Source organism: Pinus tabuliformis, chromosome 8 (assembly GCF_031772625.1).
Source record: "Pinus tabuliformis cultivar Carrire ecotype Pingquan chromosome 8, CPIR1, whole genome shotgun sequence".
Lineage (NCBI taxonomy): Eukaryota > Viridiplantae > Streptophyta > Pinopsida > Pinales > Pinaceae > Pinus > Pinus tabuliformis.
Window position 1 is genome coordinate 1807802106 of NC_142294.1, and position 11331 is coordinate 1807813436.

The following is an 11331-nucleotide window of genomic DNA, read 5'->3' on the forward strand; positions in this document are numbered from 1 at the left end:
CCGTGAACCCTCCTCATGACAATGAAAGCATCACACTTTCGATTTGTCAACCTTCTTCCCACCATTGGAAGAACTGGATTTGGAAAGAGAACCCTTCTCCTTCCCCTTCTTCACCTTACTCGCTAAGGCACAGTTCTCCTCATCATGCATAGATGAAGAACTGTCTCTGGTGCGCTATCTAATCTCCTCTTGCACAAGATCCGACCAAAGTCTCTCCCATCCTGGCAGTTTCTCCCTTCCATTCACCGAGTCTTGGTAGCTATGACAACTCTTAGGAAGGTCAAGGAGTGCTAGACTCACCATCCTCATCCGACAGTCACCCCCACACTTCCCAGCTCATCCTGACATTGGGTGAACTTCGTGAGATACTGGGGCATACTGTCTCCATTCTCACACTTAATGTTTCTGAGTTTTATCTCTTGCTTTGGAATTAAATTCGAATTCCACCAGCTCAAAAACTCAACCACTTCCGATCTAGAATTCGTGAGAACAAAGTATTTCTTGTACAGAGATTGACTGTCTGGGCATTCACCAGATATCTCACCTTCCAAAAGAAGGATGAATCCAGAGGCTACCTGGCCCGATTACAGACTCTGCCTGAAGAAATAAAATGTAAACACTTCCTGAATAATAGATCTGATGATCAATCCTCGCTTGATATCCTGTAAAAATCTCTTCTACAAATCAAGCAGCGCTTATACCATGTAGAAATTTCGAATAATATGACACATATTCACAGAGATTATCCTGATTATACACTTATAAGTGGAACATGCATAATACATAACCTCCTCTACGTTGATCATCAATTTACAGAAGCAGAAACATTCACAGGCGCACATAGAAGCATCAATCAAACTCATTAACACAGTATGTATCCCGGGGAAAGCATCTCGCTAAAAACCCCAACTATCTGTATATTATATTGATTGAATCATGTAACATTACAAAGTATAATTCTTATCACAAGCAATCCAGTACCAGCTCCACCTGTTACACACAATACAACTGAGATCTGATATCCAAATCTATTCCACTGCTTGCCTGCCTCCACAGCTCAATAGCTGCTCAAGAATGAATGAGAATGGTTTACCAAACTCATATTTAACCTCCAAAGAATCACTCACACTGGGAAAGACGTGAGCAGAGGCTATAATACTTGGTATTGGCCAATTCATTGGCATACTCAATCCCTTTGATTGTGCAAATCATCATGCACAACTATAGTCACAACTAATAGCAATCTGATCCTCTAACACCTGTACACGCTGAACTGAACATGCACTGACATGCAACTGAGTTAACTGATGTATTCTATAGTTGCATTATGAGTTAATAATTAGTTTAACAACTCATGATTAGTCTATCTGCAGTTAGACTAATTACAACTAGTTTAACCAAGTCAAACTGAACACAACTCCATTAACTCCACAATCAACTCCACCAAACTCAACTGATTGAGTTCTAACTGAAGTCATGCATGCAACAACTCAACTAACCCACAAAGAAAGCGTACTTCCTTCTGACAGCTGCATGTGCCACATCTGTAGCTCAAACTGAAGTGCTCCAAGAGAATAAGATCAAGTTTATAGTCCAAATATTATTATGAGACAATAATATTTGACTTTTCTATTTTTGACAGCCAATCTAAAAATAGACTTTGATCACTCCTGCTGTGATCACTCCTGCTGTGATCACTCCTGCTGTGGTCACTCCTGCTGTGATCATCCCTGCTGGGATCACTCCTGCTATGATCATCCCTGCTGGGATCCAAAAATAGAACTTGCGCCATAATTTGCCTGCGGGCCCACTTAGTGAAGGCGACTCCTTTCCACTAAGCTCCATCATCTTGTTGCATTCTCAACAAGCATTTCTTGTTGCACACTTTTCAACATATGAAGACAATCTTTCTCACAATGTGACATTGCACAATGTTGTTCTTATGATGCAACAACCTCCTCTTTATTAATATTTGTATAAAACAAATAAAATAAGGACCCTACATAAAAAAATAAAAATAAAAATCTCAAATTTTCCCTTCTTTTTGTAAATAGTTATTTTTGTTTTAAACTTAAAAAAATTATAACATAAAAAGTCAAAAAAATATATATATGAAAGTCGGAGGTCGAACCTATGTATTTGATAAAAACATAACTTTGGTTCCTCACCTTTCATCTTCTAACTACAGCAAGGTCAGGCTCCATACTCAAACAAAATTAAACAATGTTCTTCACACACAACCTCCCGACTATCGACGTCCGTCTTACATCGACTATGTAGCACATCGGGGTTGGGGTGACCGCTGGAAGATACTTGAATTTAACACCATGCCGACTTCTGACCACTTAAGTCGCTTTTGCTGTGACTAAAAATTAAATACTTTACTTATTGGTTTGTCTGCCAACCATAATTTTCTTTTAGCTTTCTTTCGTCTTTTATAAATTAACTCTCAAATTGCAATCCCTTATGTTTTAATAAACCTTCCCGAACTCTGATCATCCAACCTCACGTCAATTTTCGCATGCAAGCAATTGAAACGTCTCGTCACTTTAATGAAAAATTAACACCTTTCATGTGAATTTATTATTGCATGTCCCAAGGGTTTAAACAAAATTTAGAAACTTTCATGCTTTCCGCTTTCTATTTTGCAATATATTATTCACACCCTGTTTACACTACTTGTATAAAACTTCTCTCTCATTACAAAGAAATAAATTCAAATTCATTGTAATACTTATAATTTCTGGTGAACATGCACCCTCATAGACAATTCAACTATTAAATTTGATATTTCTTATAGAAAGTTGAATTGTTTTTAATTCTTTTTCAAGGCATAAGATGGGTAAGAAAGGTAAATCTACCATGTCAAAGTAGGCTATTCAACAGATTAAGGAACGCCTAAAGGGAGCCAAAAATCCAAAACCAGAAGATTACAATCTCAACCCAACTCTCATTTCCGAAACCACCTTCAAAACATAGATGGAAGGTATGATGAAGTGGGAATAAATTTATAATTTCTTTGAGAATAAAAGCTAGTTAAATTCAGAAACTTCAACTTAGGAGAAAAACACTCAGTTTGAGAAAATTATAGGTATAAAATGTTGGACATTGGATAAACCAACACTCCCCATGTGTTTCGTCACATGGACTAACTGCTTCTCATGGATCCTTATCTCTGATGCGGTCGTTGACTAACACCAGAAGATTTTGGTTTAATGACAATCGTGATTCTCATCAATTGGTATGAACTTTCGTTCCTTTTGTGTAAGAGTGATAGCTTGAAGGATATCTAGTTGAGTCATGGACTATCAAAGTGTACATGTGCTTAGTAAATCAAACTTTCATGAATGGAGAGATAAGGTTAAAACATATTTAACGACTGATGGACCTAGTGTATGAAAGCTTGTATGTGATGGTTACTGGAAAGACTCTCCCTCTATGCAAGAACCACAGTGGAATGCTAAAGAAAAGTGTGTTATGTATAAAAATATTCATAATAAGGATCTTGATACAGTAATAGACTTAAATTAAGCAAAAGAAATCTGGGATAGATTTCAGCTTATTCATGAAAGGGAGACTAGTGGTAGTAGTATAGAAAAAGAGAAGAGAAAGAGGAGGAAGAAAAATCCTTGTCATAAAGAAAGTGTTCAGTCAAATGAGGTCTCTGATAGTGTTAATGAACCTTATTTCCATCAAGAAAAGACTATTGAAGAATAAGCCAAGCTTGAAAAAGCCTTGACTGAAACAGAAATATTGAAGAATGAAAACACGGAATTGAAGAAACTGTTACAAATATGTGATGAGAGAGAGCATGATTATAAGGAGGAAATTTTTAGCTTGAAAGCACAATTTGAAGAAGAAAGGATATTAGGAGAGGGTATGAACAATCAGTTGAAGGAGAAAGATATACAGGGTAAAAGACTAGAAGATGAAGTTATCTTAGCAAATAATGAATTACAAGAAAATAACAAATTGTGTAAAAAAATAAAAGAAGAGAATGCATCCATGAAGAACTCAGAAAAATCAGTCATTAAAGAGGACACAAAAACCTTGAAAATACATTTAGAAGAATGCGAGAAACAAAATCATAATGAAAATAATGAGTCGAGAAAATTGCATTTTGCAAAAAGGGAATTTGTTGCATGTGATGAACTCAGTAAATTTGGAATATCTCAAAGGAGATTATTTGTTGCTGTGAAAAAGATCAACTATTATTCTTGCCATGGACCGAGACATGTAGTTGAAAAATGTAAGAGAACCCAAATCAAAACCTATCAACATTAGATGCAACAAACAAGAAGGCTCCCTCAAGCACAAAAACAGAGAAGAAAATCATACATTAGGTACACAAAGCATTTCTATGACTATTGCTATATGTGTAATGAATTTGGACATTAAGTTCTTGAATGTAAACTATTTGCAAATAAGAGCACTGTTGAAAATGCAACAAGATGATGGAGCTTAGTGGAAAGGAGTCGCCTTCACTAAGTGGGCCCGCAGGCTATTTTTGGCGCAAAGTCTATTTTTAGACTATGTCTATTTTTAGACATATGGATCATGGTCTATGAGTTGCAGGATGCTATTTGTGGATGATTGGTCATGTTGGTAAAAATAGATGGACTTCTATTTTTAGACTATGGGCGGATTCTATATTTAGACTGTCAGGCTAAAAATAGAACAATCGAATATTATTAGCTCTTAATAATATTTGGACTATAAACATTATCTTATCCTCTTGGAGCACTTCAGTTCGAGCTACAGATGTGGCACATGCAACTTTCAGAAGGAAATACACTTTTCTTATGGGTCAGTTGAGCTATTGCATGATGGACTTCAGTTAGAACTCAAGTGATTGAGTTTGGTGGAGTTGATTGAGGAGTTGATGGAGTTGTGTTCAGTTTGACTTAGTTGAACTAGTTGTATTTAGTCTAATTGCAGAATACACTAGTGATGAGTGATGTGAATTAATTCACTAATTATTAACTCATAAAGCAACTAAAGAATACATCAGTTAACTTAGTGCATGGATAGTTCAATGGAGATAAGTGTTAGAGGTGAGTGAAAGGGCAAGATAGCGGTCAGTTGTGACTATAGTTGTGCATGAGATTTGCACAATCAATGGATTGAGTATTGCCAATGAGGATTGCGTGGTTCAGCCAAGGGAAATACGAGTTTGGATCAGCCATACTCATCTATTCTCATGCAGGATTGTGCAGTGGAGGCAGGCAAGAAGCGGAGGAGATTTGAACCTGTGATTGATTCAGATCTGAGCTAGTTTGTGTGTAACAGGTGGAGATAGTACTGAGTACTTGTGAGGAGTATTGTGCTATGTATTGTTACATGTTCTCAATCATTATAATATACAGATAGTGTGGGGTTTTCAACTGTATGCTTTCCCCGGGTTACATACTGTGTTAATGTGCACATGTGATTGATGTTTCATTGTTTTTAATTCCGCAAAATTGATTATCAACGTAGAGGAGGTTATGTATTATGCATGCATTCTGCAATAGTTATAATCATGATAATCTCTGTGAATAAGTGTCATATTATTCAAAATTTCTACAAGCACAAGAATACACACACAATTTCCACCATATTTTGGTCAAATAAAATGTTATTTGTGTAGGAATCTTTTCCACATGGCTAACGACTGTAGGCTACTGCATACCCTAAATAATTGTAGACATAAGTTGAAGGATACTGCAAGCAGATCAAACAATGAAGGAAATGAAAATAATAGAAGGAAATATATGAAAGTGTGGAAGAGGAAGAAAAAGGAACATCTTGAGACTTCAACAGCAAAATGAAGTCATCATAGCCTCAGGGGAAGCTTCTCAAGAAAGAAAAAGAAGAATTCATTTAGAGTAGCAACAACATCTTAGGGGGAAAGAAGCCCCAAAAATATCTTGAAAAAGATCAAAAAATTTATGAACCAGACTCTTGCAAAGAAAATAAGATATAGGTCAAGAATGGCATTATTAATGACTAGAAAAAGGATGTATCTGAAAATGAAAATGCCTTAGCTGAGACTGTCAAAATGTTTTCTCACATTTTTTATGGAATGAATATTCCATCCAATTTGTTTTCCTTTGAAGAAAATTTATCAAAAATGTCAGAAAGTAGATTACATGATCATGGAAGTGCAAGGGAAAAAGAGTGGATGAGGTTCTTTGTGACACAAAGGAAGATGGGAATAAGAAGGCCAAGAAAAAAATAAAAGAGGAAGTTGAAAAAAATGAATAAATAAATATTAAAAGGGCAAAAAGGTCAGTGATAAAAGTTTGAAGTTGTCAACAGTCATCAAATCCAAGCCTATGATTTTGTGCAAGTTTATTGCAATCAATGTTCTTTGAAAAGGGATATGAAATAAAACATAAAATGAAATTGTTGGCTGTGTGGGGCCTGACCCAGGTTCAGTGTTAGTTGGCCAAACAAATCCTTACACTACTGGCCCTTTCGACATCAGCCCGCGTAGCGCGAACTGAAGTCGCACCTGAAGCAGTATGGGAGGATCCTCTGGAACCAAGTTTTCGTACGTTGAGATGGTCGTGTTGTCGGTTTATACACTCTGTGCCTACTTTCACGTAGGTCACTAAGTTCTAGGGCTATGTCAATCTATCCCTTTATTCTGCCCTTTAGTACCTCCATGAAGGGGTACAATTGACCTTCGCGCAGTCCTAACCTATGGTTCAAGTACTTTTGTGTTGCGATGACAACGTATTGTACAGGTTCCCAAGTTATCTTAAGCGCTTTACTTATCTTACTAAATAATCATAGTTAGCACTGCATAAACTGATATTCTTACTTGTGTTCAATTAGCCCATATAATTTCATATATTCGCGCACCACATAAACATTGTACATTAAACCCAAAACACAATATAACCAGATGCATTAACAGGAAATAAAGACACGGAATTTGTAGAATACTTCTCTTTATTGATATCTTCATATTATTATAGACTCTATCTACCATGTGCTCACAGCTGCGGACTTCCACCCTAGGCCTCTGCACACTCAGCTGCATAGCCTCTTCCTACACTAAGACCCGAGAACACTTAGACTTTTTTTCACTCTGTGACTCTCCAAAACTTGACTTCTGACTACTTAGAGCTTACTTACTTAGCTCTTTTTATACAATCCCATGGTCCACGGACCATGGGCACATATTTACAACCGACTTTACACTTTACAACATAAGGGTAGAAAACCTTTTATTACACATGACACGTTCGCGCTCCGCTACCACAAAATGCAGAGACTTTCCTCCTTTATTACAAAATTGACCAAAAGAATGGGCTTTTAGCCCCAAAACTATCCTTGGGGGGTCCCGTTCCCAACGGAAATCTATGCAATGAAATGCTCAAACATGACCAACACAAACCACTAAAAGAGAATATAAATCCTAAGAAAATAATGTTTGACTGACAGGTTAAGTATGTAAAGAATCATCCTACATGAAATTAAAGAAAGATTGAGCACCAAACTAATTAAGCTTAAGGCATGTCGACCACATGAAAAGAGGAATAGTGATCTTAAGAAAACAATGTAACATCAAAGAAATATTTCTTTTAAAGAGACATTTCATTTACAGAAGAATAAACTATATCGTACCCAAGGGACATTATCTACCTCTTTGTTATAGAATACTACATGCAACTAAAAAAAGGGGGGAAGAAGGAAGAAGAAGAAGAATTCTAAAAATCAAGAAGTGATCTAGATCCATTTTGTGTGAATTGATATCAAGATAAGACTAAGAGAGTAAGCAATCATTTCAAGGAAGAAAATCTCATCCCAAAGAGAATTGAGCACTCAAAATAATTTCCATATATAATATTAAGATTGAATACTCACAGTTAGGGTAACGCAAGGAAGAGTAATGACTATGTGGTAGGAATATAATTATGGCTATTGAGGATTCGACAAGAACGAAAATGGGAGTAGAAATGACATGAGAGAAAAATTCAGCTAATGAATATTACCAACCATATAATTAAATTATTGAATGGTGCATTACACTAAAATTATGGTTTTTTTTTTCCTAAATTAAGCCATGACAATTGGAGAGCGATGAGCATTTTGATGCAGGATTAATGTGACTACGGATAAATATTGAATTGGAATGATGTTGTTCAAAAATATTTATTATGCAATCTTTATTGAATAACACAACATATTAAGAATATTAAGTTATATGGGGTAGTCTTGGTTTATATACAACTTAGTGTTATCATGGGCAACATTATTTTCACAAGAGCAGAATTTACTACATCCAACAAATTTCCAATACATTAAAGCATTTAATAATGCGATGCAATAATTAAAGTGTTTGCCATTAGCGTTCATGTCAATAGTGTCTTTGGTAACAACGTTAATGTATATCATTTGGAGAAGTGTTAGTATTTACTTACTAGGAAGAGCTCTCTTGGTATCACACATGTATATACGATGTGTTATTTGTTTGTAATGCTACCCAGAACCCAAGCTTGAATGTTTCCTGAAACATTTCTGTGAATGTTGCATTTAACACTACCTATTATTTGAGCATTGGAAAATATCAACACAACCATAACATTGCAGCAATTATATGTATATATAATTGCATTAACATATTTATTTAATGTGGAGGTTCGAGTGAATATGAAATAATATAGAAACATCTATACTTACAATGCTCCTTGAAGATATATGGAGTCCAATCGATATATGGAGCATCCATATTAGAGAAATGTTCTTCCTAAGTAGAATTATTCTTCTTGGAGTAGTGTTAAAATTTATTATCATTGTCATTTTCATTGTACAGCTTTATCTTTTTGTGCAATAATAGTTCTTCTTGGAGCAACATTATTTCCTATCATACCTCGACATTAATATTATTGGGCAGAATTTATTAGGTATATAAAATGGTGGAGATGCAGAAACATGTAGTTAATATTGTATGTATGTTATACAAGAAAATTACCTCCTCATCAACTCAGAGGAGAAAGAAAGTTTGACTGAAAGATTGGCCAAGTTCACAACCCTATTTTCCAGGGTAACACACCCATGAACTAGCAAAGAGCTTTATAACACTCCTCAACCATGAATCAGGGGCGTTAGTCCCTAGGGTAACTCTCTGTGTTGCCTTATGGGTAGCGTTAGTCAGCTTTGGTGTGTTTCTAGAGGTCAAAGGAGCGGGTTGACTGAATAATGTCCCACTATTTACTCATATCTCAACGCATCAAGCAGGAAACATCCAGATTTAACCTGTTTGCGGATATTTCTATTCCTAACGGAGTCTAATGAAATTGGAAAGAGAAATAAAGCATGGAAACATCCAAACTTTTTCCAAAGGGAACTCATGAAAGAGTTGGCAAGGCTTAGCCTCTCAGTTTATATATTTGAGGCTTAGGGCATTGTGAAAGAGGTCGAATGAATTGAAAGGATTGCCTACTAATTGTCGAAGCTTTTCTTGAGAAATTGGTTCACCAAGAGGTTAAGAAGAGATAGAGAGAGAGGAGTTAGGGGAGTAAGGGAAGCTTGATGCAACTAATGGTTGTAATCACTCTTCTCATTAATATAGAACTACAGTTGTGTTATCCACCCCATGGAACTGATGTTATGATTCATTTACATGTTTATGCAATGCCATTCATTATGAGTAGCTTAGATATGTGTAGTTAGATATCCTTATTTATTCTTGTTTTGATTATCAAGGATATGTGATGTAGTATTACTTCTTGTCTTGTCTATGTGAACATATTAATCTAGGAGCTAACTAAGAGGTCTTTCGATTCGCTAAATTGGGTTCTCCAGCAACACTACACCAAGATCTGAGGTAAAACTCTTCCCTCCAACTTTGATTATCATTTCATTGATATGGATATGTACATGCCTCTTTGTGCTAGTTGCAGCTAATCTGATCTATCTGCCAAGGATCCCAGGAAGATCCTTGAGGGTATTTCCACCACAATCACCCGTGTATTAATCCCTATAGCAGAATTGGTGACTCCACTGGGGATTATACTCCCGGTTTTCTCCATCAAGTTCCCAGATCTCTCTTTCTTCTAGGCCCTCATGTACTTCTCGAATTCATTTCTGACCACTCGGGACTATTTTTCACCCTCCTCACTGTGCTCAGCTCTTGACTTGACCCCAAAAGACTAATTTTACAGCTTTTTTCTCCCTAACGCACCCCAACAATGTAACCAGATATTTATAACGCTCTGTTGTCTTGCAAGAAAATTGTTAGTGCAGTCACTAACTCTTTGTGCCCTCTTCTGAAGTTCCTTAGCCAACCAAATCTTGATAAACAACATGTTTTGTGAACTCCTGGGTTGGGGAAGCTACTTGTAGTCTGATCAAGTATCTGCAGTTGTGCATGTTTGTTTGGTTGCCTGTTTCCTGAGTATTTTTCTTCTTAAGGAAATAACTTAACTGCTTAAGTTTTTCAAGAAAAAGAAAATACAATTTTTTTTTACAGTTTTTCTGCTTAGTTGGTTAGATTATGCATTTATTTGGTTTTAAAGGTTGTTAGAGAGCATCGCATGTCTGTAAATCAGGCCTGTGTTTTACTGTATCGGATGCATGGTACATAGACGTATAAATGATCCTCTCTTGGTAGAAATAACTTATTCATTGAAGTGAAATTAAAAGCATTTTCTGCATGGTTTGTGTTAAAGTCCCATAAAAATTCATACATCAACACCCCTTCGGAAGACATTAACAAAGTACACTTAAAATTTATCTCGTAATAAAATCAATCAGCAACTCTTCTTATGAGTAAACACACATAGTCTAGGCTAGGATCTTGGGTTAGGCAATTGTGAGTTAAGTGCCCAAGATCGTAAATTGAGACTAGTGTCGTTAACGAGGGAAACTCATTCTCCACTCATACTATCTGGGACCACTCCAGTCAAAGAGGAGCTAAATGCGAGACAACATTGGAATGTGAAAGAAGGTAGCCCACCTTCGATTACATATCCTTTGGGTATTCTGTGTATCGGGGATCCCTTCAAGGATATCGGAGATGAGTCGGGGACTCAAGTATCCTTCCCACACAGCGTATTGTCTGCGACCATGTCCCCCCTAGTAGTGTCTATGATTTGAGGTGACCATAGTTGCCATCAGTTTTAGGGACGAACACAAGATGACTCGGGTGTGATGCCCTGGTACCTAAACATATGAACCTACTCTGTCTTCAATTTTTGGGAGGGTGCTCGTCTTCACAATAGTACTTGGCCCCTTAGTCTGAGGTTCATGTGAAGCTCAAGAGTAATTGTAACCGTACAGTTGGAAAACTCTCTCTTTTATCCATTGTCATACTGGGTTTCATCTCTAGCAAACACT